The sequence below is a fragment of the Gracilinanus agilis genome, chromosome 5, assembly GCF_016433145.1.
Source record: "Gracilinanus agilis isolate LMUSP501 chromosome 5, AgileGrace, whole genome shotgun sequence".
Classification (NCBI taxonomy): domain Eukaryota; kingdom Metazoa; phylum Chordata; class Mammalia; order Didelphimorphia; family Didelphidae; genus Gracilinanus; species Gracilinanus agilis.
In genome coordinates, this window is record NC_058134.1 from 72,771,012 (window position 1) to 72,793,297 (window position 22,286).

Consider the following 22,286-nt stretch of genomic DNA (forward strand, 5'->3'; position numbering starts at 1 on the left):
GGAACTATAAAACAATGCATACTCTTTGATCCAGTAATACCACCACTAGGTCTGTATCCCAAAGAAAAAAGGAAGTAGAGAGGAGAAGGACCTACTTGTACAAAAATATTTAAGTAATTTTTTGTGGTGGCAAAGAATTAGAAATTGAGGGTATGTTCATCAATTGGGGAATGGAATACTATAAGTGTGTAAGAGTGCTATAAGAAATGATGAACGGGATGATTTCAGAAAGAGCTAGAAAGACTTACGTGAATTAATGCAGAGTGGAATAAGTAAAACAAGGATACTGTACACAGTAACAGCAATATTGTGGAATGATCACATGTGAAAGACTTACCTTCTGTCAGCAATACAATGATCCAGGACAGCTCTGAGGGACTTAGGACAAAGAATGATCTCCACCTCCAGAGAAAGATCTGCTGGAGTAAGAATACAGATCAAAGCATACAGTTTTTCACTTTAATTTATTTGGCTTTTTATTTGGGGGGGTGGTTTTATATGAATATTCTATAAAAATGAATAATATGTTTAATATATGTTTTACATGATAATACATGTATAACCCAGATCAAAGTACTTATCAGCTCCAGGAAGGAAGAGAGAAGAAAGGAAGGGAGACAATTGGGATCATACAACTTCAGAAAACTTATGTGGAAAATTGTTATTACATGTAATTGATAAAAATAAAATAGCTTTTTTTTTAAAAGAGAGAAAGGGGCCTACTGTACAAAAATATTTTTAGCAGCTCTTTTTGTAGTGGCAAAGAATTGGAAATTAAGGGGTTATCCATTACTTGGAGAATAGATGTACAAGTTGTGGTATATGGTAGTAAAGGAATACTATTGTGCCATAAAGAATGATAAATAGAATGAGTTCAGGAAAACCTGGAAAGATTTATATGAACTGATGCAAAATGAAGTGAGCAGAACCAGGAGAACAGTATATGCAGTAACAGAAATGATCAGCTGTGAAAGGTTAAATCATTATCAGCAAAGCAAATTTCCAAGATAACCACAAGTGATTCATTATAAAAATGCTATCCACAAACAAAGAAGGAACTGTTGGTGTCCGAGTGCAGATTAGAGCATGCCACCTTCCACTTTATTTCCTTCATGAAATTTCTATTATGTTGTGAAATGTGTCTTCTATCATGACATGAGAAATATGGAAATATGGATTACATGAATATATCAGATTATTCACTGCCTTGGGGAAGGAGAGGGGCGAGGAAGAAAATCTGAATTCTAAAATGTCAAAAAACAGTTGTCAAAAACTGTTTCTACATGTACCTGAGGGAAAAAAAATTTAATTGGGGGAAAAATAGAAACTCTGGTGTTTGCCTGGCAAAACTGCCTTTGCTTATGCTTCCTCCTTTTCTTCCAAAGGACTTTAAAAAAACAGGTTATACAACCATTAATTTCAATTCAATTAATAATAATAATAGACATTTATCTAGTGCTTATTATGTGCCAGGAAGTATATTAAGTGCTTTACAATTATTATATCATTTGATCCTGCAAACCTTTATTAAATACCTTCTGTGTGACCTCGGGCAAACCTCTTAATCTGTTTGCCTCAGTTTCTTCAGCTGTAAGATGGAAATAATAATAGCACCTCCTTCCTAGGGCTGTTGTGAGAATAAAATGAGATATTTGTAAAAGGAGTTTAAAACAGCGCCTGGCACATAGTAGGCACTAATATTATATAAATGCTTATTCCTTCTCCCATACCGGGTACCATGCTACACTCTGGGTTTACAAAAGCAACAGCGAAATTGCTGTGGCCTTCAAAAACATTTGTCTGAGGTGGGAGGGAGGTTGGGGAGAGATACAATCCATGCAGATAAATTAAATTTGGAGCACATATAAAAGAATTTCAGGAAGGATAGTGCACAAACAACTGGGAATGTTAGGAAGAGGCTTGTCCAAGAGGTAACATCTGAGCTTAGCCTTGAAGAAGGATAAGAAGCAGAGGGTGAAAGGAGAGACATGAAGGACCACCTGTGCAAAGTCAAGGAGACAGGTCATGGTATGTTAGTATGGTAAATAGCAACCAGATGTTTTGGTTTTTTTTTAATAGACTAGAGAGTGTGTGAAAGGGAGGAATAATTTAATAATAATAACTATCATCAATATAGCAGTTCAGGGTTTGCAAAGTGCCTTACAAATATTATCTCACTTGTTCCTTACAATATGATTACAATCTCATCCTTACAACCTTGAGAGGTCATTTTACAGTTGAGGAAACTGAGGCAGACAGAGGTTAAGTAACGTGCCCTAGGTCACAAAGTAAATTTCTCAGGTTAGATTTGAATTCCACTCTTTCTTAAACCAAGTACGATGCTTTATCCACTGCTACAAAATGAAAATAGAATAGGCTAGAGACAGACTGTAAATGACTAAATGCTAAGCTGAGTACTTTGTATTTTATCCTAGAGTGATAGGGATCCATTGAAGATTTTTTCCAATAGTTTGGGTATCTGCCTACTTGGAGGCAGAGGACTTGCTTATTTGGTGTTGAGAGCTCACACAGCTGTATGATTCTGTACTTTCAGTTATGTGGGATGCTTCTAGGTCATGACGTTCTGTGCTCTTCGGACACTTTTGATGAATTGATTGCCTGCCTGCCAGGCATCTTCTGATGGTCTTGCGTTGCCCCTCTGCTGACAAGATAGAAGGGTTTCCTATAATTGTCTAGAATACTGGAAGTTATTAATTCTTTTGCTGATATTTTTGCTATTGCCTTATAATAGAGGACATCACACACTACTCATGCTCAGAACTTGACACATCAACCAAATACACTATTGACATCAGATTGTAAATGTCCAATAAAACCTTTCTTTGGCTTTTTCTCCTCAATCACCTTTATATGAGTAACTGAGGGCGAATTGTCTTGGTAGCTAGGGGAAGCATGGCATGTTCCTAAATTATCTACTTCAGTCTTTCACTTAATTAGTTCAGAGGCATTTTTTAGTTCATCTTGGGAATGTTGATGAGTTAAGTAAATGAAAGAGGAATTGTGCATAAGGAAGACCATGGGGAAAATGAGAGTAGGACAGTCCAAAGTCCAAGCTATGCTCTTTATTTCATTCATCCAATATTTGGGGGGTGCCTACTACAGCAAAGATACTGTGACACCTGTTTTGGGAGTGATCCTCAAGGAGCTTACATTCTAATAGGGAAGAAATGACAGATAAATAGCTAATTATAATACAAAGAAAATAAGATACATGGCAAAAGATATAGAATTATTCTATATTCTACATGTATATTCTATAGAAAGTACTGCAGGAATTCAGATGAGGAGAGATTTCCTTTGGCTGGAAGAATTGAGATCAGGAGAGGCTTTGTGAATGAGGTAGCAGTTCATTAATGCCTTGAAGCATGTCTGGCAAAAGCTAAGGAAGAGGACTTTTCAGATGGAAAGAATGACCCAAGGAAAGGGAAAATGAAAGGCATGTTCAGAAAATAGTGAATAGCCTAGTTTGGTTAGAAGGAAGGATTCATATATAGGAATAAGTAGGGTCTAAGGTTAGGAAGGTAAGTTGGGACTATATATACTATGGTGGTCCTTCAGTCAAGCTAAAAAGTTTGAACTTTATTCTCGAGACAATGGAAATCCATTGTCAGTTTTTAAATAGGCAAATGACCCAAGCAGAGTATGGCTTTAGAAAGATTGCTTTGGCAGCAAATGGACAGGAAGGATTCATGAGAAAGAGTCTGCAGGCAAAGGAAAGCAATTAGAAGGCTGTCACAGTGGTGATGACTATGACAGCATCTGCACTGGGGTGGTAGCAATGGGAATAGAAAGGAAGAAATGGACTTGAGAAATGCCATGAAGGAAGAATTAAAGAGGATTTGGTGACAACTGATTGACAGTAGGCAGCAAGGAAAATGAGAAGGCAAAGGTGAGGCAGGTATTTTCAAGCAGGATAATGGAGAAGATCATGGATAGGAGGAAGCAAGGAGTATCTGGTTTGGAGGGAAGAGTTGTTAGCAATTGGGAGTTGAGGCAGCATGGAGAAGTGTCAGTATAGTACTTAACTTGGAATGAAAGACCTGGATTTAAATCTCACTTCAGATATTTGCTAGCTTTGTGACCCTGGGGAAGTCACTTAACCTCCTTATCTATGAAGTGAGAGAGATGCACTTAGTGACCTCTAAGGTTCTTTCCAGCCTCAACTGTTTTATCTTACGATCTTTTGAGGATGCTAAATTCAAACCGAGGTAAACATATTTCTATATTAGTCATGTTGCAAACCCAAAAAATAAAAACAAAGTGAAAAAATATGCATCCGTATGCACTCAGAATCTATCCTCTCTCCTTCCCTTTCTCCCTCACCCCCTCTCTCTGGAGATTATAGATTTTTTCTTCATGAGTCCTTTGGAACTATCTTGGATCATTGTACTGATCAGAGTAACTGTCTTTCCCAGTTAGTGATCCTTACAATATTGCTTTTACTATGTACAATGTTCTGTTTCTGCTCACTTCACTTTGTATCAGCTCATATAAGTCTTCCCTGGTTTTTCTGAAACCATCTCTCTTGTCATTTCTTATGACACAGTAGTATGCCATCACAATCATATCTCACAGCTTGTTCATCCATCCAATTGATGGGTATCCCCTCAACTTCCAGTTCTTTGCTACCACAAGAAGAGTTGCTATAAATATTTTGGTACATACTAGTCTTTTCCCCTTTTCTTTGATCTCTTTAGGAAATAGAATAGTAGTTTTTTGCTGGGTCAAAGGATATGTATGATGAAACATATAGTTTTGTACATACATACATACATACATACATACACATAAAAGTGCCTGGGGCATTGAGGGTTGAGATTTGCCAGAGTCACAGAGCCAGTAAGTAACAGAAGCAGGGCTTTAAATTGGTTCCTGACTAAAAGCCAGTTTTCTATCCATTAGCTCACAAGGACCCTTGAAGCATATGGATAGCCTCCAAAACAAAGGGAGAACAGAAGAATCACAAGATTTAGAACTGGAAGAAGCCTAGAAAATAACCTAATCAATCCTTTTATCTTAAAGATGAGGTCATAGCTATATAAGTGACTCATCCAAGGTCCTACAGCTCACCACTGCTTATAGGAGAGGGGGATTAGGGAGGTATACAGGGAGAAAGGGAATTCCCCTGACCCCATATTTTACTTTGAACAGCCCTTGTCTGGATCAAAAGTGACCCCAAAAATCATCACAAGTGACTTGGCCAATTATCCAAATAGTTGGTGAATACGAACTGTTTTTAAAACAGTCTATCCAAACAAACTGAGGGAGAACATCTGTTCAGCTGCTCGCTCGTGTGTGCGCTTGTACGTATGCGTGTTTGCATGCTCCTGCCCACACGTGCATTTGAACCCTCACTTCTGCCTGGGATGGGGAAGGCTGGGCTGGGTGAGTTCAGCAGGAAGGAAACCAGTAAAGGATCAGCCTCTCTTCATCAGGTGTGGACGGTCAATGGGAAAAGCTGAAAAGAATGTTTGCAGGGGTGGAGGCAGAGAGCAACTGGACATGGGAAGGATCTGACTCAAAAAAAACAAACTCTGAGCTCAGTACCCAAATACACCAGCTCCGAACAATGAGACTTAGGTAATGCAATGGGACCTGCCAGAAAGGCTTGGAATAGGCAGAGGACTCCTTCCAACCCAATCGCTTGTGTAAATCTTGAGTGGAAACATTACATGTTATTTATAGCCTTGGGTTGAAACACTTGTTATTTATTGTGATGTTTATTAAAAAAAATCAGTGTAGGAGGCATTTTTTCTTGCTTTTCCAGCACTTAAAGAGATTTTAAGTACATACCACTCTTTTCTAGGTTAACTGACTTTATTTTCTTTTATAAAAATAATTTAAATGGCATTGGCAGGAGTTACAAATAACTATAAAGAAAATATTCCAACTTCTTGTGGGCTTGAATACTCAGAGCTGGGGATACCCAAAGAGAAAGGATGGAGGAAGGAGGGTGGGCGTACTCTGAGGGCTCCCTTGAGTGCTTCCACCCCTCTTCCCCCTGCTTTGACCCAAGGGCAGGGAACAGCTTTCAAAACAAAATCCTTCAGACTTGTCTTAAATATTGTGCATGAGGGGAAGAAGGAAGAAGAAGGAGGAGAGCTGTGGTCTAGGCATATTTTTCTGCTTTTTGTTGTTTTTTTTTTAATTGAAGAAAAGCAATCAAGATGCAGAAAGTCTCACCTTTACTCTTTAGTGTACCCTAGTTTCCCAAACAGGCCTGGCAATGCTCTTCTCTCTGCCCATATTACCCAAGGAACCCTTCTTTTGCTCTCTTTAGACCTCTCCCATCGGACCAGGAATATTTGCAAAGGTTCCCTGTGTCATGTAGTGTTGGGTAGGCTCCGGACTGGTGGTATAGAGCAAGGAGTGGCCAATGAAAAGCTGGCTCTGGGCATGAAATCTTAAACTCAGCAAAGTGAGAGGAGAGGTGGGGATCCTAAGCCAGGGCCCCTACTGCTCCTTTCATTCATCTCCTTCCTGCTCTCAGCTTTCTTCCCCCAGTCCTGCAATAGCCCAGCAAGGAGCCTGGGCTACTCCTAAGGATGGGAAATGCATTATTGCTGGGTCCTCAGGGACTGGAGTGGGTGGAATGCGTTTTGGCCAAAGCTAAGGTGAGAGAACTGAGAAAGAAAGGCCAGTTCTGCCAGAATCCTCAGGGACTGGAAGGCATGACAGGCAAACACAGATTTCCTCTCTGCTATGTCTCTCTTGGTTTGGATCTTGCCAGATACGATGGAAAATCTTAATGCTTTGGCTATTCCAGACTTTCTCCTTTTTACATTGGTCCTGAAAGAAGTTGGGTGTCCAGCACCTTAAGGAAAAGGGTTTGTTTGGGTTGTTTTTTTTGGAAGGGGGATGGGTGGGTGGACTTTGGAGATCTCTATAGAATTCATCTAAGGAGACCTGTGGTAGGGTATGGTAGATTTAAAGATGGAAGAGACCCTAAAAGGTAACAAATCACTGCTTCATTTCACAGATGAAGAAACTGAAGTACAGAGGGTTTAAATGATTTGCCTTGGGTCATTAAGTGTCTGACAGGTTTTGAACCCAGATCTTCCTTATTCCAAAGGAAGTAATTACAGACCCAGTTCCTTACTTTCTCCACCAAGTCAAGCAACTTCTCAGGAAGGCCGGGAATGGAAGTAGAAGGGAAATGGAGAACAGAGCCCTTCCAAAGAGCATTCTTTGGAGAAGTGAAGGGGAAAGAGGTAGGTTTGGGATCTACTGAGAGAGACAGATGTTACCCTGGCTTGGAAACTTGCAAGGAAAAGAAAAGCTCAAAGGCAAAGAAATGGAAAGAGGGCTACTGTGACAGTCAGTGGCTATGGAGAATGGGTATAGAAAATGCTTGAGGTGCTAGAATTTACAATGGGCAGGGACCATAGAGATCACTGACCTCAGGAAACTGAGGGCAACACAGCACTCTTTAGGAGATGATAATACAGCTTTTAAAACTGAGCAGCCACAAACCCAGACCTGAGAGCCCTGGATGTCATCCAGGTATCCTGAATTGCTCTGGGTTTCTTGAGGGGGAAAAAACTGCCAAGGGGAATAACTTTCCATCTCACAGGCTGCCGAGCAACAGTCTCAGTCTCCTAGCAGGAGAAAGCCAAGGAAGACCTTCATTCAGCAGGCAAAAAACTATTTAGGGGAAAGCATGACATCAGAAAGGAATGATAAAATGGGCTTTTTTTTTTCTTTTCTCCTTTTTGCCTTTTTTAGTCTAAGGGATGATTGCTCATGTTTTCCTACAAGACTGAAAAAAAATAACTGAGTGTGCAATAAGCTGCTTGACATTAAAATACAAGAAACTTGCATCCTTGAATCAGCAGAGTGTATGTATCCCTTTTAATACAAATCCTTCCTCCTTTTCCCTCTCTCTCTCTCTGTCCCAGGGACCTCAACAGTCATCCACTCCCTGCCACTTCCAGTAGAACCTTCATCCACTTCCAGTATACCTTCTAATCTTCTAAGCTCACTCCTTTCCAGGTTTTCTACATTGTATCCCTCTTTCAAATCTCTGGTTTTATATCCTATCACTTGAACCTTCTTCTCCTTCCCAGAACCTCAGAGAGGAATTGTTGGGGTATAGTCTTCTCTTTGGAATGGTTATCATAAAAGGGTGATCAAATATGATCCAGCACCCCGAGAGAGAAGGCCTATTAGTGTTCCACCACTGGTAATTTTTTTTGGTATTCCCTTCCAAAGACAGAAGGAGTTATCCTATAAAGGTTCCTCTTCTACAATGATATTCTATGCAACACATGCTGAAGGTCACCATTCTGATGGGGAAACCTGACTATAGAATAAGGAAATAGTATAGTACACGTGATAAACATGGAAATAATTTGAAGAGGAAAATGTTGAATAATGGATAGAAAGGTATTGAAAGTCAGGTGGATCCCTCTGATATCCCAAAGGGTAATCCTTCCCTGTACCCTACAGAGAACAATCTCCTTGAATATCAACCTGGGATCAGCTTTGATGAGCTGCTTCCTTATTTTTCCTTTTTAAAAAAAGGTCAAAATTTACATTTTTTTCCATTAATAGGCATTTTTCTTTCTCTCCCCCAAGTTGCTTTGTTTGGCTCTGCATATGTTACAAGTTTTTTTGTTGTTGTTGTTTTCCTTCTGCCCCCTCGCTTTTCAAGATTTTTCTAACTTCTTTGGGGCTACTCAGTTAATGTCCTCTTTTCTACCTGTCCTGTGGCTCCTTTAACTTGGACCAAAAGTCATTCTCACCTCCCACTCTTTCTAAAGAGTTTCCTTTTCTCTCCATTCTTGTCCCTCATCTGCAGTCACTAACCATCATGGAAGGTTCTTCTGTCCTCCATCACCTTCCCTGAAAACAAGAAGCCTTTGACCCCCAAGTGTCTGCCACTGTTGTCCATTAGACATACATTTCTGGCATGACCAGTATGGGAATCTGTTACCAGGGTTTTCTTTTTCTTCTCTTTTCAGTAGTAGAGAAAGTAACAGGAAGAGAAAATAAATACTTTCTAATTGAAAAAAATTTTTAAAAATTGTTCCTGTTTCAGCCAGTCAGCCAGTCATGTACTTAGATGTACATTCATATTACTACCAGAGTGGGGAGGGTGGGGATCACAGCAGGTTTTTTCCACAATGCTGTCATACCTGCCTTTTAACAGTTTCTATTTTTATTTTAACTAAATTTTTTTTCTAGAAAAAATATTTTTCTCTTTCTCCCCACATCCCTCTCCTACTGTAAAAAAAATTATAAAAAAGATGCATAGCTAAGCTAAACAAATTCTCACATTGGTTATGTAAAAAAAATGCCACATTTTGCATGTTTAGTCCATCACCTTTCTGTCTGGAGGTACATAGTATCCATCATAATTGGTATCTTGGAATCATGGTTGGGCAACATATTGATCAGAGTTCTTAAATCTTTTAAAATTGTTCATTTTTACAATGTTATTTTGTATATATACATATACATATATATATATTATTCTCCTGGTTCTGCTTACTTCACTCTGCATCAGTTCATAAAAGCTTCCCCAAATTTCATTGAAATCATCCCCTTCGTCATTTCTTATAGTACAATAATAGTATTCCATTATATTCATATCATTTAGACATTTGCCAATTGCTGCATACCCTCCTTAGTTTCCAATTCTTTGGCACCACAAAAAGAACCCCTAAAATATCTTTTATGTATAAGTCTTTTTCCTCTTTCCTTGATCTCTTTGTGAATAGACCTACCTATCCCGATTATGTCACATTTTAGTGATTAGGGAATGGGGTGGGATAGTTACAAACTGCTTCTCAAAATAGCTGGAATGATTCACAACTCCATCAATAGTGCATTAATGTATCTCTTTCCCAGTAATGGATCTAACATGTCCTTAAATATAAATGTTTATTGGTTTATTGTTTGATTAAACATATCATTTTTCTTTTTTATCAGCCTCATCTATCTGATAAATATAAGGTAGAATCTCAGAGTTGTTTTAGTTTATATTTCTCCAATTATTAATATCAACATGTCTTCATGTGGTTATTGAGAGCTTATATCTCTTCTCTTTAGAACTGCCTTCGATCATTTATCAGTTGGGAAATAGTTTTTATTCTTATAAATCTGCATCTACTCCTTATGTATCATGGAAGGGAAATTTTAATCAGAGAAACTTGCTAAAATGATTTTTCTTTATTTAACTTTTTCCCTTCTAATCTTGGCTGCATTGGTTTTGTTTGCACAAATTTTTTTTAAAATTATATAATCAAGGTTTCCATCTTATCTTCTATGATCTTGTCTATCTCTTATTTGATTATGAACTCTTCCTCCTATCCATAGATATGAAAAGTATTTTCTTCCTTGATCCTCTAATTTGTTTATAATGTGACTTTTTATGTATAAGTCATGTATTCATTTGGAACCTATTTTAGTATAAGGGGTGAGGTGTTGGTCCAACTATTTCTGCAAGACAGATTTTCATTTTTACCATTAGTATTATTATTTGATAATAATATCTTTATCCAAGTAGCTGGGGTCTTTGGGTTTTTCTAACTCTTAGGCCACAAGACTTGTTTAAGGATGTTCTGTTCAGCTGCTTGACCTCTCTATTTTTTAACCAGTACTAAATTATTAGTCAGACAATAAACATTTATTAGGTGACTTTGATGTGCCAGGCACAGTGCTAAGGGCTAAGGAGAAAAAAGAAAGGCAAAAGCCAGTCCTTTCCCTTGAGGGGCTCACAATCCAAACAATACACAAACAACTATGTATAAACAAGCTATATGCAGGATAAACAGGAAATAACCCTCTAGAAAAAAGAAGGATCAGGAAAAGCTTCCTGTAGAAGATGGAATTTTATCTGGGACTTGAAAGAAGCAGAGATGAAGAGGGAGAGCATTTCATGAATGAGTGACAGCCAGGAAAAATTCCTGAAATTCTGAGATGAACTTTTTCATGACTTTGTATTAAAGTTTGAGATATGATGCTGCTAGACGTCCTTCCTTCCCACTTTTTTTTCCCCATTCCTAGCATAGTAGATAGAGTTAGGCTTTTAGTCAGGAAGACCTGGGTTCAAATATGATCCCAGACATTTACTAGATGCCTGAGAAAATGATGCATGTCACTTAACCTCTGTTTGCCTCACTTTCCTCAACTCTAAAATGGGAATAATAATGGCACCTACCTTTCTGGATTTTGTGAGGATAAAATGAAACGATATTGGTAAAGGACTTAGCACAAGTGCCCACCCATAGTAAGTGATATATAAATGTTTATTGTTGTTATTGGTTCCTTCAGATTCTTGAACTCTTGATTCTTAAAAAGTTCCTAGAGAAGTCTTGGTGATCTTTTTCATTATCCCATTATATGTCTAACATTCCCTGAAATGATTGTAGGTAGAAAATATTTGAATTTTCATTTGTGATCCCTAGGAAGAGTCCCAGTTCAGCTCCATGGATCCTTGCTCAGCTTTTAGGTGAAGAGAATAGTGGTTCTTAAAAAGAAGGTCTTGATTTATTCCAAAAGGATATTCTCATACTGGATTTGGAAAAAAACAAAAACATTAGACTTATGACAATCAAAAGACCTGGATTCAAATCATCTCATTGCTATTTACTTCTTTTGTAACCTTTGGCCTCCTTAAAAAAAAAAGAACAAGCTCTCTGGCCTGTTCCTTCATTTGTAAAATTAATGGGTTGAACTAGATGCTTCTTAGGATACTTCACTTTTCCAAATCCTACGATTCTTTGATCTCTTCCTTTGGCATATGAAAGATGCCAAACATTAAGGCCCAATCTCATAACCATTTTCCCCGTGAAGTATTGCCCTGGGCTGCCATGTATCTATGTTGAAAGAATTTGACATCACTCACCTGGGCAGAGGAAATACAAATGGTTTCTTTCCACTGTTTTCATACCAGCTTCTCCCTGGACATTGGCATTTTTCCCAACCTCTATATTCAACAAGTATTGTCTTTCTTTTGGTCCAATCTGTCAGAGATCAGCTTCTCCTCAGCAGTGTCCCCAGTCCTGGTGCTGACCCCTCAAAGTGCTCCTGCAACATATGGCTAAGTAGGGGCAATGCCTCTGGTGAGCTTTTTGCCCTTTAAAAACAGCAGGCAATCCCAGCATATATACCAGTTACTCGAGTAGCTGCAGATGAATGCATTATGAAAATACAACTGTCATCGCACTTCTCTCCGTCCCATTTTTCACCCATTCCCCTGGTTGCCTACCTGTGGCTTGTTTTAACAATGCATTTGTTAGCATGGTGGAAAATTCCCAGGTTCAGAGCCAAGCATATCGCCTCTGTCTCCCTGAGCAAGGCTCGGTGTGACTTCCCCACCCAGAAGTTTTCTCTGACTTTGTTGTGCTCCTCAAAAGCTTGTTAACCTTCATGCTGCTATGTAAAATCAGAGAAAGGACATAAATACACAAACTGGGGCAAGTCCTCTGAGGCGTCATTCAATGGGGAGCACACAACTTATTTCTTCTGCTCCTGCCTTGTAGGAGTCAACCAAATGAGGTATTTGAACCATTGAATATTGAACTTCTCCATAAGGAATAAATTTATTGGAGGGGGGAAGAAATGAAGAAAAGAGGCAGAAGGATATAAGCAAGTTATGAGAAGACTGAGGCAAAAGGAGGACAAGAATGAAGAAAAGATAAAGAAACAAGCAGAAGAAATGAGAGAAGAGAAAAAAGAGGAAGACTGGGAGAGAAGAAGGAAAATTAAGGAGTAAGATTAAGGAAAGAAGGAGAGAAAATTGTGGAGGTAGAAAAGAACTTGACAAAAAAGAGGAAAGGAAAAGGAAGGAGAGAGTGACGGAACACACACATAGAGGGAAAGAGACAGAAAGAGAAAGACAGAGACAGAGACAAAGAGACAGAGATGACAGAGAGAACTGTAACTAGTACAGGATGACCATAGCTTTGTCCCATGGTACTATAAAGTACCAAAAATGGTTGCATTCCTTCTACATTTAAGAAACAAGTGAGTTTAGAACTTAATTTAGCAAGAATAATTCATTAAAAAAAAAGAGTTGCAAGATGGTGAATATACCATGGCTACACCCCAGGTCGTCTTCTCCTTAGTTTACCCCAGCCAAAGTGATGGCATTCCCCAAAGTGGCCTCCTCTGGAGTCCAGGGATCATAATCCACAGGAATTGGTGCCCTGCTGTCTCTGTATCTCTCAGCTGAATTGCACTGGGGAAGAAAATTGCTAGTCTCAGATTAACTCTGAAAGAAAAAGATTTGTGCTCAGAGAAAAATGGTAAAAGGTAACTTTTTCTCTTGATGTAGTACCCCAAAATTCTCTCAGCTTTTGACTATGGAAAAAGAAGAGTTCTGGCCTTGGGCTAATTAATAAACAACTTTTAGGTTTTGCTATCCCGCCTGTGGAGTATTAGTGCCACAGACAACCCTAACCATCTACAGGCATCCTGAAGCTGCCACAAATCTTTCCTTAGGGTGGAGACTTTTCCCATTGGAATCAATCATTGTCAGTGAGATCCAGTTTCAGGAGAAAAAGCATAGGCCACCATGCCAATTTCTACTTCAAGCCAACCTGTGCCTTGGGGGCTCCCATTGCTTTCTGAGGCTCAGGGTTCTCAGCACCCAAAGTGGATGTTCTAATATCCCAAATGAAAGAGCATGTAGGAAATCAGGGTTGGGGTAAGTCCTATAAGCTCATCCACCTAACCCTACAAATAACATGTGATCCTGGGCAAGTCTCCAGCAGTCTATGCTTCATTTTCCTGATCCATAACATGAGAAGATTAGACCAGAAGATCCAATTCTGGTTTTTAATGGACTGAAAGGTCAAAAATACAACACAACAAAAGCTAATGGGATCTAAAGCAATATCAGGAGAACAAGAGAAGTGACTGTCCCACCATACAGACCTGGCCAGACTCCCTTTGCATTATTGTGTTCAGTTCTTGGTGCCACATTTCAGAAAGGACATTGATGACCCAGAGAACCTCTAGAGGAAAGTGACCAAGAAAATGAAGCTCACCCCCATATTCTATAGGAGAACAGATTAAAAGAGTTGAGATAGTTTAGCTCAAAGAGGAGATTTTTAGGGTGATTTGGCAACTGTCTTCAGATATTTGAGGAATCGTCACCTGGAAACGGGACTAAACATTTTCTGCTTGACCCAAGAAGGTAGAACTAAAAGCAATGGGCAGAAGTTACAGAAGTTGCAGGGAAGTATATTTCAGACTGATGTGAAGAAAAACATCTTAGCACCTAGAGTTATCCAGAAGAAAAAAAAGGACTTTCTTGAAAGGTAGTAAAATTTCCTGCTTCCTTAAGGAGCGCCAGAGGAAGTTGGATGCCTGCTCGTTGAGAATCATGGGGAGGAGGTCCTCAGTGAGATGTAGGTAGTGAGTCAGTCAATAAACATTTATTAAGCTCCTACAATGCCCCAGACATTGTACTAAGAGCTGGGAATGCAAGGACAGTCCCTGCCCTTGAGGAGCTCACAAGAAAGAGCCAACATGACCACAAATAGGAGCAAACAAGTTTTATCCAGGAGAGATAGGAAATAACCAACAAAGGGAAGGCACTAGAGCTGGGAAGGATCAGGAAAGGCTCACTGTAGAAGGCAAGGGACTTGAAGGAAACCAGGAGGGGGGGGGATGAGATAGGAAAACTTCAGGGATGGGGGAGAGCCAGAGAAAATGCCTGGAGTATTTTGTCTGAAAAACAGCAAGGAGGCTAGGGTCACCCGGTTACAGAGTACATGGGGGGCTAAAGGTAAGGGAGTGAGACATAGGGGGGATAAAGGTGGGGCTAAGTTAGACTATGAAAGGCTTTGAATGCCAAACATTACATTTGATCCTGAAGGTGGGACTGGAAGACCTCTGGGATTGCTTTCAATTCAGAGTTTCCTTGATTGTGTAATTCTAACATTACATGATTAGTTGTTCTGTTCTTAGAAATAAAGAGGTATATGTCAATAATTACTCCGAGTGAAAAGGAGAAGGATTAGAAATGAGTGCTGGGGAGTGTCAAGATGGCTCAGCGGATTGAGAGTCACATCTAGAGATGGGAGGTCCTGGGTTCAATATGACTCCAGATACTTCCTAGCTGTGTGTCCCTGGGCAAGTCACTTAACCCCCATCACCTAGTCTTTGCCACTCTTCTTGGAGCCAATAGACAGTACTGATTCTAGGACAGAGAGTAAGGGTTTTTAAAAGAAAGAAAAGAAAAGAAATGAACAACAGGGAGAATGGCCAAGATGTCAGGTGCTGATAGAAGACTGGTTCATGGGAGGTTTGAGACTCTTTTAATCCATTCTGAAAAGGGAGAATGAGGTTCCAGAGTGACGAGATTTCTAAGCAGTATTGTTGCTTCTGTCTAATGACTTGTCTTGTCCCTCCTCCTGCCCCAGAGCAGGTAAACTCCTACCCCAACCCCTGAATCTCAGTTTAGCTCTGGGACTCCCTGAGGCTGCTCTGGGATATAACACTGGAAGGCATATCCATTCTAATGCTTTCCTTTTACAGATAAAGATACTGAGGTCCAGGGAGATGACATGAACAAGCTCACACATACATAATAAGTGGCAGAGTCAGAATTCACATCCTGATCCTCTGACTTCAGATCTAGTCCACTTGGGAATGAACTGGTTAGACTCAAGCAGCTTGCTATTGGCTCATGAGGCCACAGTTAATGACTCACATTTATCCCTCTACAGGGACCTGTAGGGTAAATGATACAGATATTAATTGTCCCCATTTTACAGATGGGGAAAGTGAGACTCTGAGCTTTGTCACTTACCTATGGTTATATGAATCATAAAAATAATATCAGGGCTAAAATGTAAACCCTGGTTGCTTCCAGGGTTCAGAATGTTGTTGTTGTTGTTGTTTGTCGCATTACTAAAGATACTACCACCATGAGAAGCCAGATGGGATAAGCCAAGGGAATTCCTCTGCCTGAGAACTATGTCTGGTCCCCATTCCCGTGTTCTCTACAACTTGGGCAGTTGTCATTCTCTAAGCTTCCACACCAGGCTCATTCAGGATTGGACCTCACTAAAGTAAAAGAATTATTAAGATTGTATCAGCAAAGAGCCTCCACTTACACTCCATGCTTGTTGCCATCACCCAGCTCTTGTGGACCAACATTTGCCTGGCCTTCCAGATGCTCCACTAGCTGTATGGTCTTTGTATCCCATTTGCTTTTGTACTGCCCTCTGGTATTTTTAGAATTCTCCTTTCTTTAGCTTGCCTGGCCTCTGACTCAGTGCTAATCAGACTCCTGTATTTCAAGCAGCCCCAGTTTTCTTAATGTCCCCCCCCACATCCTTTAGGCATCTTTAGATACCTTTAGGACCTGCCTGAAGACATAGGGGCTTCTGCCCACCTTTCATTCTAAATTGCAGAGGTTGAGTCTGGAATTCCTGTACTTCTCTTCCCCCCTCCATCGCCCTTCCCAGGCTCAGCTGGAACCCTGGGGGTACTGGTGACCTACCACATCCTCAAAGTTTCACACAGCCTGAGTCTCCTACAAAAAGCACCAGACTTAGAATCCAGACCTGAGTTCGGCCTCTGTTTTCTCTTTTGCAAAATGGGGAAAATAAAAAATAATCTCTCCTCCCAGAGCTGTTGTAAGGAACATAGAAGGAATCACAGACAACAAGGGCAGTGCCCAGAAGTGCATGTTGAATTTACTATACACTTAGCCAAAAAAGCAAGCTCTTTGGGCATCTAGGTAGTGTGATAGAGCACTGGGCTTGTTGTCAAGAAGACGAGTTCAAATCCTGCCTCAGAAAGTTATTGGCTCTGTTTCTCTAGGCAAGTAACTTAACCTTCCTATCTGCCTCAGTTTTCAACTGTAAAGTAGGCATAATAATAGCAACTGCCTCCCAGGGTTGTTATAAAGTTCAGATGAGAAAATATTTGTAAAGTGCTTAGAATAGTATCTGGCACACACTTGTTTCCTTCTTTCCTTCCTTCTTCCATGAAAGACTGGCAGATTCATGTACCTCTGTTCTACAACATACGTGGAAATGTTCATTGTGTTTTGGTGTTGGTTAAGTTCAAAATTAGGAATAAATAAAATGAAAAAATAAAGTGCTTAAAAAACCATGAGGTGCCTTTGAAATGAGTTATTTTATATATATTATATATAATTATTATATATAATAATGAGTTATTAATGGCAATAGTTACAATAATAAGTGAAAGCCTGGCATAGCGGTTGGAGCCAGGGAAACATGGGAACCGGGCTATTTCTGAAGTATCATCCTGTTTGATCCTGGGGAAGTGACTTGGTCTTTGGCAGAGTAGCTGCCAATCCTCAGTGGTAAAAGGAGGTCCCTCACTGGGAGTTCCCGATACCAGTTATATCCCACGTCTGGTCCAAAAACAACATGGTCGTAACACAAATCAGGAAGGCTAAGGACCAAAGGAGGCTTCTCAAAACTGCTGCAGCCCAATGGGAGGCACCATGCCCCACCCTCTCCAAATCCACCCGGGGCATTTTGTGGGGGCCAGCGTGGGAAACTCTATCTCACTGTGGCTACAGGAATAAAACGTCAGAAAAAGCAAGACGTTAGTGAAGCTTTCACAGAGCCCATCAAGGTATAAGAACTCAACCACTGTGGCGTGCTTTAAAGAACGTTTCTTCTGTTAGGCAAGAAAGATCCTTGGTCTGGACTTGAGGAACTGCGGCCAGAGTCAGGGTGGTCTCTAGCAAACAACACTTCACTGGGGAAGTCCCCGATGGGGGCTCCGATCCCCCTCCCCTGGACAGCCATTGCCCTTTTGTATCTGGCCATCCTTTCTAGAAAGATCAAACATTGAACCCGGAGCTTGGATTGGACCAAGCAAGTCCCTCTCTGTGTCTCGGCATCCCGGAACAAAGAAATGGAGATCTCAAGGCATCCTCCCTGCCCCAGGCTGGAAAGAGCAAAGGGCTGGGTTTCCTCCAACCTGACCTGGAAGTTTTCAGAGTCCTCCTCCTTTCTGGAGCAGAGATAATGCTCGATTCTGCAGAGACCCTCGCTAGAGAATGTGGTTCTTAAAGTCCATGCGGGGTGGGGCTAGAGCTTGGGGGTGGCGGGGAAGGGTGTTTCGTTCTACTTTTGCCAGCTTAATCAACCAAGTATGTAAGACCTCCGTTCCAGCTCCTCACTAGCAACACCAAATGAAAACCATCTGGACAGATGAAACAGTTAGGAGCCTTTGTACTACCGCGGGCCCGAGCCGTGTGGTTCATTCCGTTTCAGAGGAGCCACTTTATTTGGGTGGGTGTGTTTTTTTTTTCCTCCCAATACAGAAGAAGCTTCAGTCAGCTGGTAGGAAACAGGAAGGAACCTGTTGTTTTAAATAGCAAGAGGGCAGGAGAATTGACTCATTATATAGTCTGCCCATTCAGTGAGTGACAGCCCAGCTCAGCTAGCGAGGCAGACCGGCCAGAGCCCGGCGCCCCACCCCTGGGCTGGGGTTTCTCTCCTTGTCCCTTCCCCCCTCCCCCGGCAATCTCTAAGCTGCTGGTCAAGGTCAAGGGCTGGGGGGAGGAGTGGTGCGGAGGAGGGCCGCATTTTCACCCAGCGAGACAGGAAGAATCCCTCCGAGGCCCTTTCAGTGAAATTAGTACAGCCAGAGGTTTCTAAATGCTCTGAAGAAGAAGAGGGGGGAAAGGAGGGGAGAGGGTAAGATCCTAGAAGAATACCTGGAAGTTAGACAACATCCTGTGCTCCTCCCTCTCTCCCCTCCCCACCCCATACCTTGTTTTACTATAAGAAGGGCTGAGTTTTCCTTGGGGGTTTCACTCTGAAGGAGAGCAAGGGAGGAACTCTGCCCAGGGGAACTTAGCAGGGTGGGGCAAGAGAGGATTCTTCATTGGGGTTCACTTCATCCCCAGGTTAAAAAAAAAAAAAAAAAAAAAAAAAAAAAAAAAAAGGACTCCCGAGAGACCCAAAAGGCTGCTGAGCTGCCATTTTGAGCTGACTATCCTTGTAATCATCAAGCCACCTACCAGACATGTCCTACCCCCGCTCCCCCAAAAAAACACACCCCAAACAAACCGCCCTATTCAGGGGACCAGATTTTTTAAAAGGAGGTCTCAGATCCAGCTTTTCTCCTAAAATGCAAAAGAAGGAACATGGCTTGAATCTGTTCTTGGCCTCTCTCTCCTTCAGAGAGGAGAACTACTTATCCTGGAGTCTCATTTGTGAAGCAGCCTTTGAAACCAAGGTCATGCACTTAAAAAAAAAATTAAGGGACAGAGCCAGGGAGCCTTGGGATAGACAGATGTGAATTCTGTTTCCAAGGGACTCCAGCTGTGAACACCAAGAGGCTCATCGCTCACAGAGCTGTCCTCACGTGGGCTACTCATTCTGGTTTACAGATGAATTCTGGTCCCTCAGAACTGCTGCCTTGCAGATGCCTGGTTCTGCAATCCTGAAGGGCTCAGACTCATACTCTAGGGGGCTTTCTTAAGTCATGAATCCATTTCAGTGTGCAGTCTGACCTAGAAAGTGTTCCTGCTCAGGGGACAAGGGGGATGTTGAAAGGGACTAGAGAGGTTATAATATGGCTTAGACAAAAACCACTGCATTTGGTCAGATGACTGGTTTCAAATTTTGTTGTTGCCCTTCAGCCATGTCCAACTCTCTTTTGTGATCCCATTCGGGGTCTTCTTGGCAGAGATACTGCAGTAGTTTGCCATTTTCTTCTCTAGCTCATTTTACAGATGAGGAAACTGAGGCAAACAGGGTTAAATGATTTACTCACACACAACTAGTAAATTGTGTTGGATTTGAGCTTGGATCTTACTGACTCCAGGTCTGGTGCTTTATCCACTGAGCCACCTAGCTGCCCTTTCAAATCTTTGGTTCTGCCATTTATTTCCTACATGATCTTAGAGAAGTTACTTAAACTCTCTCTGGACCTTAGTTTCCTCATTTACAAGATGAGGAGATCAGGTTAGATCTCTAAGGTTTCTTTCTGGTGACTTGTGTCAACAGCAATGAATAATTCATTCTGTAATAGTGCCCATAGATATGTTTTGCAAAGTGCTTTTCTCATAACTGTGCTGTTATGTAAAGAGTGCTATTGTTATTATCCCCATTTTATAGAGTAAGAAACTTAGGCAATAAAGTGTCTCTTCCAGGCTCAGAGTGGGAGTGGATGAGGCTCAGATATTTGAGGAACTAGTCCAAAGCTGAGTGGCAAATCAGAAATCAAAGTCTCCTTCCCACCTAGACTTGGGTCCAAGCATCTTTCCCCTCCATGTAGGGACAGTTGATTATTAAATTTTAAGCATGAGCATTTAAACCTTGGAAATAGGCAAATATTACAAGTCAAATTGCTTTGTTGGTTGTCTAGAATTAAGAAGGTGATGGAGGAAATGGCAATAATAGAGATTAAATTTCAAAATGTGTGAAGTGTGCATTTTTTAGGGGGAAAGCTGATTATTAAACAATTTCCAGGACACTACTGCCTACACCCATCAATTTCCAAAAGTTTCTTCTTTGTAGCCTTTGATGTTGTTGTTTAGTCTTGTCTGAATTCTCATGATACCATTTGAGGTTTTCTTGGCAGAGAGATTGAAGTTGTTTACCATTTCCTTCTCTGGCTCACTTTACAAGTGAAGAAACTGAGGCAAATAGGGTAAAGTGACTTGCCCCAGGTCATACAACTTGTAAGTATATGAGGTCAAATTTGAACTCAGTTCTTCCTGACTCCAGACCAGGTACTCTATCCCCTGAGCCACCTAGCTGCCCTCTCTCTCCCAACTAATATGACCAGATGTCTTAGATGCAGGCAAGAGTCACTCCCAGAAAAGTAGGCAATCAATGCCAGAATAGATAATCTGGTTCCTTGTGATACTGAAAGGGGACTAAGTTCTTTTAAAAAATGAACCCCTCCATCTTTCCATTTTCTACCAATCCATTCCCTGTACCTCTTGAGGTGTCAGGACAGCCCAGAGAACTGGCCTTTCTGTAGCTGAGGAAAGGGCTTCAGACCAGTGCTATTGGATATCAGATTTCCAGACCTGGCTCTTCCAATTTGGGCTCAGGGTCAAGGCAACTGTTGGGTTGGAGAGAGCTGGAAGGGTGAGTTGAGAAGGTAGAAGGGAGACTGTCTACAGTGAGGCTCACCAGCAGAGGGAATCCTTCCAGTTAGTGTCCTTGTAAATTGTGGTTGGGGGTGGGGATGGACAGCTGCCTTTGGGGCCAGCGTGGGAAAGATCTGGGTTGCTGTTCCAGCCCATGCTGCCTGCCTTGCTCAGTGGAGGAGCTAAGCTTCCTTTTACTTCCTCTCCAGCTGCAAGAGCCCTTATACATCCAATGAATCTTGAAGTCAGTATAGCCACTTCATTCTCTTCCCATCAGTCTTCTCTGATAGCCATACACAAAACCCCAGGAAGTTTCCCAGACCCATCCCTCCTCTTACCCCTTAACAAAAACCGCAGCAGGCTGGGCTTCCCCTTTGTTCCTTTTAGTCCTCAGGAACTGGTTTTCTAGGTGCCTGGGCTGACCCATCATAAGGCCCTTGACAAGGCAGAGCCAGGAGTGATGTCAGTGCAAAATAAGCATAATCTCCCAACTCCGAGGCAGCTTGTTCCCAAAAGGCCAGGCTATGATGCTACAGAACGAGAGACATCTTAACCCCAGGCTTCGCTATAAGGTACACATAAAGGAGACCTGATTGCTGATTGGTAGAGATGAAGAGAGAAAAACTCAGTTTGAGAGAACAGGGGAGAGAGATGAGTCTGGCAATATCTGAATGGTGAATTGACCAAAAGACATATAGGAGTGGCTACACCCCTGACACTGCTCAGCATCTGCACCCCCAGGAACTGCTGAGAACAGACTTCCCAGGTGAGGTTGGACGTTCTTTGGATGAACTGAGATTTATCTTCTCTCATGTATTCTTCTGCTTACTCTAATCTGTGTAACTTCCCTGGTTTCATGATTATTGTTTGGCTAGGTAAATGGGCTTGTTCCCTGAGATCATTTTTTGTGTACTAAGCATTTGGTGAGAGGGAGCTCAGCTGGAAAGAACAGTTATCTTCCCCTGAGTGACTATGGAAAGAAGCTTTTATTCCAAACCCCTATAAAAGCACCAGATCCCTGGACTACAAATATTTGAGGTATCATAGATAGAATTCTAGCTCAAAATCTTCCTGGAAATAGTAGAGTGAAGAAGTGATTCCCCAGTCAGAGCTGGCTTGGGTCCTGCCAACCACTCCCCTACTAAGCTGCTGATAAGGCACTTTTTTTCTAGTCTAAAAAGGTAGAAATTAAAGTCTCCTTCAGGAG